Source organism: Chiloscyllium plagiosum, chromosome 27, assembly GCF_004010195.1.
Source record: "Chiloscyllium plagiosum isolate BGI_BamShark_2017 chromosome 27, ASM401019v2, whole genome shotgun sequence".
Classification (NCBI taxonomy): Eukaryota; Metazoa; Chordata; class Chondrichthyes; order Orectolobiformes; family Hemiscylliidae; genus Chiloscyllium; species Chiloscyllium plagiosum.
The window spans coordinates 5308527-5315263 of record NC_057736.1 but is presented as its reverse complement, the minus strand read 5'-3'; the positions used below and the strand labels follow the sequence as shown (position 1 = coordinate 5315263).

The window sequence follows — 6737 nt, the reverse complement described above, 5'->3', positions numbered from 1 at the left end:
AAAATAGTTTCGGCTCCATTGCGACGAGACCGAGAGAGGGATGGCACCGATCGGGACGGACTACAATTCCCATGGTGCAGCGCGGCAGGAACAGCGCAGGCGTAATGGTGCCGTATGGTCAGGTGGTACCGTCTGACCAATCAATGCGCGGAACCTTCAGCCAATAAAAGGCCGGCAGTTGACGAGCGCTGTCTCTTTCTCCTTATTCCTAGCGATGGTGGCGGAGGCGGGTAAAGAGTGGATAATCCATCGGCATCCACTGATTTATACCCCTAATCATGGTTTTAAAACGTCGTCGCTGTGTTCTTAAAACGCTAATCGAATGCGTCCCGTGGTTATTTTTATAGATTTAACTTTTAAAAGTGTGATGTTAGAGGGCAATAGTCCTCAGCCCCCCCCGCATACCCTCTGGCAGGGTGAGCTGCCCATTCAGAGCAGGCTGTGGATTGCACAAAGGTAAGTCTTTCTATATTTTATGTACTGCCTAGGTCTACAGAGGTCGTTCTCCTGTCTTGCACTTCCTAAGATCCAGGCCCTGATCGAAGGCACATTGAGCTGATCCTGTAGCTCGTGTGCTCAAAACAGGAGCCCAGAGTGAGCTTGGTTCCATCGACGGTCGCTGCTCAGTTTTACTGCTGTATCTGATATAGCAACATTAGTATGGAGCACACTACTAGCGTTACATTCTGATCGGTAACGTTTGAGAAACTTCTACATTTTAGCACTGTAGAATATTGTTTTAAAGCTGGTAGTAAATTAAGTTTCTTTTTGTTTCAAACTTTTTTTGCATCTGTACATTTACCCTTTTAACCTGCTGTCCTAATTTTACCTCTTGTATTGCAGATGTATTATCACAGAACATTGCCTTCAGGCTGGTGTCTGCAGCAGTAACTCTATGTACAGTAAAGTGGCAAAGATGCTTCTGTGAGTGTTTTGAAATTTTTTTCTAATAAAGTAGACGGGACTGCAGATTCTGCAAGTCCAGCAAGTTGCTGGAAAAGCTCAGCAGGTGGAGAGAAATCAGTTAATGTTTTGGGTTGAGTGTCCCTTCCTCAGAACTTGTGATGTTGCCAGATCTGAGCTTTCCAGCAACTTCTACTTTTGTAGCCCGTTTCTGGTCTTTTGAAGGCCTGGTGAATATATAATTCCCACAGCTACCTTAATTATACCTTCTCCCATCCCTTTCCTGTAAAAGTACTAATCCTTACTTCTGATTCCTGCCATTGCTGCTCCCAGGGCATCTCAGATGGCTGCCTATTTCAAGGACTGCAATTTCTACTTGAATGTGATCAACAGTGCCCTCCAGTGCATCTCTTCCACTTCTGTCCTTGACCCACCCTTCAACTGCAGCAAGGACAGAACACCCCAGTCCTCCCCTTCCACCCTACTAATTTCCAGATACAACATGTGATCCTTCACAATAAGACCTCTTCAGAGATATATTTCACCCAGCCTATCTCTCTTTGGCAGAAACTGTTCCCTCTGTCATTCCCTTGTTAGGTCCACTCCCCTTCCCCAACCTACACTTCACATCTCTCTCCTTGCCACTGCAAGAAGTGTAAAACCTGTGTCCACACCCTCTCCCCAACTCAAAGTCCTGGGCTGCCTCCACTGCCAAATTCAAGCCACCTGACAACTGAAGGAAGAATGCCTCTTCTCTCAAGACCCTTCAACCACATGGCATCAACTTCACTAGTTTCCAAATCTCTTATCACCTCATTCTAGATATAGTCCTCAACTCAGCATTGCCCTCTTGAGCTGTCCACTGGTCCTCCCTACTGACCTATCATGTCAACTCCATCCATCTATTGCTGTTGCAGCTGCCTACCCTCAGCACCTTCCCCTCCACATAAAAGGCTTATTCACAAAATGTTGACTCCTCAGATGCTACTTGACTGCACTTTTTGACTCTAGCATCTGTAGTCCTCACCAAGTAATTGTTCTTGGTTCTTGAGTTGTCAGTGGTGGCTGTACCTGTTTCAGTGTGATATTTGTATCCAAATTGGGGGGGGGGGGGAAGCATTGGAAATTTCAGTCTTAAATTTAAACTTTTAGAAGTTTGGGTATACTGGAATCTGTCGTCATGCATAATGATTGAGAGCTGCAGCTTCACAGTTTGTAGTTGTGGGTTCTCCTACAACATGCAAGAAAATTGGAGAGACTTTGACAGCATTGGTCCTGTTTCCTGTCACTTGACTCCTACATCCTGATGCTGTTAATCTTCAATGGGTGTGGCTGAATGCGATATACCCATCTACATGTGTTTTAGGCCTTTTAGATAAAGATAAATAATTGTGTAAATTTTGCCTTTCTTTGCAGAGTCCTTCTGATTTCTACCTTCCTGTTATAGGGAATGGTGGGTGCATAAAGGTAGGTATAATGGTTTGATTTACTTGATCTTTCTGCTGAATTCTGTATATCATTTTCCTGTAAGACATAATAGAAACCTTGGCTGGAAATGGCTCAGTTGAAAGCACTACTGCCTCAGTGCCAGGGACCCAGGCTTTATTCCACCTTTTGGGTGACTTGGGCTTGCACATTCTCCCTGTCTGCATGGGGTTCCTCTGGATGTTCTGGTTACTCCCACAGTCTGCTCCCACACTTGGAATTTTATAATTCCAGAGCCAGAGTTATTGTTTTAGATTGAAGTTGGATAATTGTGCTGTAATGTATCCTACAACCTTTCCCATGAGACCTGTTTACCGGTCTTATGGTCAATATCGTAGGTATAGCAAAAATTAATTGACTGAAATCTCACTTGGATTGTTCTGTGGTGGTCTGAGTTAGTTAAAATATGTTTCTGGAATATTGACTTTAATTTCAACTGATTTGTTTTGATCATTGCAGAAGCTGCATAGAAGGATTCTGACATTGCTTGAGATTGAAGGCACTTTGAATGGTAAGAGCCCTAACACTTTGACTTTTCTGACTAGCAAGTCTTTCACCTAAAATGGTGAATTTAAATATGATTAACATTGTTGCTGATCTATGATGACAATTCATGGTGGACTGTTGGGTGATACCTGTGGATATGGGACTGAGATCAGTGTTGTAATGTAGTTTTGGAGTAAATGTTTTTAGAAATTTCATTAATTTTATGGATTTACTTACAGGTTTGGTGATGCCTTTGATGGAAAATGTGCAGTGGACCTGATGAACATCAGCCTAGAATATTAACCCTCAAGTGTTGCTGTCTGACTGGAGTGTTTTGCCTTTAAGCTGATGCTGTTTGTATTGATGTTGTATCAATAAACATCTTCAAGACTGATTTCTAACTTGAGTGCAATTATCATTGTGGATTAGCTTGTTAGAACATAGAACAGTACAGCACAATACAGGCCCTTCGGCCCCCTGTGCTGACCTATTATCCTACTAAGATAAAATGAAGGTTTGTACATCAGTTTGATCATCCATGTGCCTATCAAAGTCTCTTAAATGTATCTGACTCTGGCAGTGCACTCCATGCATCTGCCACTAAAGAACTTGCAACTGGCATCTCTCCTAAATGTTTATTCAGTCAATTTAAAATTATGCCTAATGTACACCTCTCTCAAATCACCTCTCCTTCACCTTTTCTCCAATGAGAAAAGCCATAGCTCCCTCAATGTTTCTTCATAATACATGCCCCAATGAAGAGCTGTTCAAATGTCAACTCAGATGCTGTTTGACTGGCTGTGCCTTTCCAGTACTGCACCTTTTTGACTCTGCAGTCCTACTCCCATAAGACATGCTCTCCTGTTCTAGCAGTTTGAGATTTCCTGGGACATGCTTTGGAAGTAAGGGTTCAGTGAGGGACTACCTGATTCATGTAAATTGGAGAATGGTAAAGAATGAGTTTGAGGCTGTTTGAATTGAGCTTGGGGTAATTTAGTTTTGGTTGTTGGGTTATGTTTAACTTTTTTTATAACTAACATGTTCAGATGTTATCTCACTTTTGGGAGCCAGGTAGGACTTGAGTTCTTTTGATAAGGAGAAAGAAAGTATGTTTGATCTTAACCTGGGAAGATGCTTATTAATCTGGGCTTGATTTGTTTAAAATGGCTGGCCTTGAGTTCTTAAGTGATCATGGGCCAAAAGTAACAGTTGCAATGGATTGGAATGTCTAAGTCTTTTACAGAATTTGGATTAAATGTTACTAAAATGAGAGTTTAGTGTTGCAACTGCTTCAAATATCTTGCCATTTTGTCTGGGGAGCTGTGATTCAGATGTCGTATACTCTGAAATGGAAAGCTGTGCTCCAATCAGCTTGTATAGTCAGAGGGGATTTTTTTTTTTTGCAGACGAGTGGTATTGCAGGTTATTAGATGGGTGTTTTGAGGTTTGCTCAACTCACTTTATTGAATGGTAGAACATGTTTCAATATCTCTTGTTTAGTCAGTGTATCTGGCATTCCTTTTGTATCTCTAGCTTAACACAGTTGACACCACCGAGAAAGCCACTGTCATATCTAGCCACTAAAAGTCTGATAGAAATGAAATTGGGCAGCCTGCCCAGCAATGACCAAGGTGCAAAAGCTATGTACAGATTTGTTTGCCTGTAATGTCCTCACTAACGTCTGGGAGCTAATGCCAGAATTGGAAGGGCTATCCCACACTGACCATTTTGCTGGACTAATAATTCTCATTGATTCTAGGTATTCTCTAATGTTCCAAGCAAGATCATTTTCAGTATGTTCTGTACCACTGACAGGACAGACTCACCAGAGATGGCATCAGTGTTATAAATGTGTTGCTGGAACAGCGCAGCAGGTCAGGTAGCATCCAGGGAACAGGAGAATTGACGTTTCAGGCATAAGCCCTTCTGGAATTCCTGATGCCCGAAACGTCGATTCTCCTGTTCTCTGGATGCTGCCTGACCTGCTGCGCTGTTCCAGCAACACATTTTCAGCTCTGATCTGCAGCATCTGCAGACCTCACTTTCTCCTCCATCACAGTGCTATAGTCAGGTGAAAATTACCAAGCAAGCAATAATCTTGCTGACATTCTCTGCATTAGTGGGTCAATTTGCTTTACTGCATAATTCCAGGAATTGGCTAAAGGTACTGGATATGTAAAACGTTATGGCCCTACCAATGTTTCAGCAATAACTCTGCTCCAGATCAAACAATTCTCCCAGCAGTGCTGCTCTAGTATAGCTCAATACTGGCATCATCTCTGGGCAAATTGCCCAATATGTCTATCTCAAAGCAGCACCAATCCAGTGAGGATAATGACAGGATAGGCTATGCTCAGAGCTGGAAGATTTGTAATCTTAATGTTTCATCACCAAGCTAGGTAACATCAGTGAAGCACTGGTGTTCTGTTCGCCTTCGTCTATTGTGGATGTCATCACTTGCTGCTTTTTGAGCTTGGTTAAAGGGGTCCAAATCTGTTTGGTGGTCTAGTTTGAATGCCAAGCCTCTAGGAATTCCTGTCTTGTTTAGCCTGTTGTAGGATGGGTGTATTGTCCTGCTTGAGCTGGTGTCCATGTAAAGATGAGTGATATTTGTTTGTGCATTTTGGTGACTAGTTTCCTGTTTGTAATATTTGGTGCAATCCTTGCAGGGTATTTTGTATATGTTCATTCTGCTGGTTGTTGGTATAGGTCCTTTGAAATGGCTCTTGATGAATCAATGTTGGTAGCTTTGTGGGCTACTGTGATGCCAAGGGGCCTACCAACACACTAACTCTTGATGAATCTAAAAGGACCATATGCCAACAACCAGAACAGATGTCATATAAAAAAAATACCCTGCAATGAATATTCAATTGGACAGAATTGAGAAATGAAGGAAAAGGTTACTTTAACCATAGCTCTGAAAAACTTCTTAAGACAAAACATCAGTCTCCAGGGGCACTGTTTGCAGCAGACCAGTGCAGGGTGTCTCCATGTGGTTTGACTGCTGCCATGCCCTACATTAGGCCACTGGCACCTCCTTTGAGTGCTGGATGTCTGAGGCAGAGAGTCAAGAAGAGAAAGATGTTGCAAAGCTAGTCTCATTTTCTAAAAGCTGGCTTAAGGAGACTTTGCCTTTGATTTTTTTCAGGGGGCAGTAAACTGCCTTTATGCCCGAAACGTCGATTTTTGCCTGTCCTCGGATGCTGCCTGAATTGCTGTGCTCTTCCAGCACCACTGATCCAGAATCTGGTTTCCAGCATCTGCAGTCATTGTTTTTACCTCTCTGATCAGTCTGGCTTAGTATAGATGAAAAAGATTTTGAGGCCTTGTTTATATGTAAACAGATGAGACTTTAGGCCAAAATGGTCATGTTTTAGAAGTGCTGAAAATGTGTTGCTGGAAAAGTGCAGCAGGTCAGGCAGCATCCAAGGAACAGGAGAATCGACGTTTCGGGCATAAGCCCTTCAGGAATGTTTTAGAAGTGACCTGTATAATGAAAGTGGAGTGGTCAGCTCTAGCTGACCTGAGCTGAGTAGTTTTAGTTCAGTCTTGAACTGGGAAGGAGCTGTGTGGAAGCTGTCCTGTCCTTCAACTTCAACCTGTAAGCATATTTTCTATTTTATACTTTTTTTTAAAGGGAGTTTGCTTATTGGGACTGTTGTGAATGTTTGGAATTAAGTCTAGTTGGATAGGTTGTTCTGTAGGGGTTCTTTATTTTGTTCATGGTGTTGCATTGTGTAATTTTGTGAATTAAATTTTTGTCTTGTTTAAAATCTAATAGTTGACCTTGTTAACTTTGGATAATTTTCACTGTATACTTACTGAAACAAATTGCAAAGTAGTGGTCTCGGGCTGCCTGC

General features: G+C 42.3%; 1 long non-coding RNA gene and 2 other non-coding genes across 3 annotated transcripts; all 3 read left to right on the top strand.

Annotated features, from left to right (window-relative positions):
- Positions 1 to 189: 189 nt before the first annotated feature.
- On the top strand, positions 190 to 3268 carry LOC122563489. Its single transcript, XR_006315619.1, has 5 exons — positions 190 to 456; positions 844 to 924; positions 2320 to 2370; positions 2848 to 2899; positions 3114 to 3268. It is a non-coding gene; the product is annotated as an uncharacterized LOC122563489 (long non-coding RNA).
- Positions 529 to 675, top strand: LOC122563797. Its single transcript, XR_006315735.1, has one exon. It is a non-coding gene; the product is annotated as a small nucleolar RNA SNORA16B/SNORA16A family (small nucleolar RNA).
- Positions 2981 to 3049, top strand: LOC122563802. The gene has a single exon (XR_006315740.1). It is a non-coding gene; the product is annotated as a small nucleolar RNA SNORD99 (small nucleolar RNA).
- Positions 3269 to 6737: the final 3469 nt, after the last annotated feature.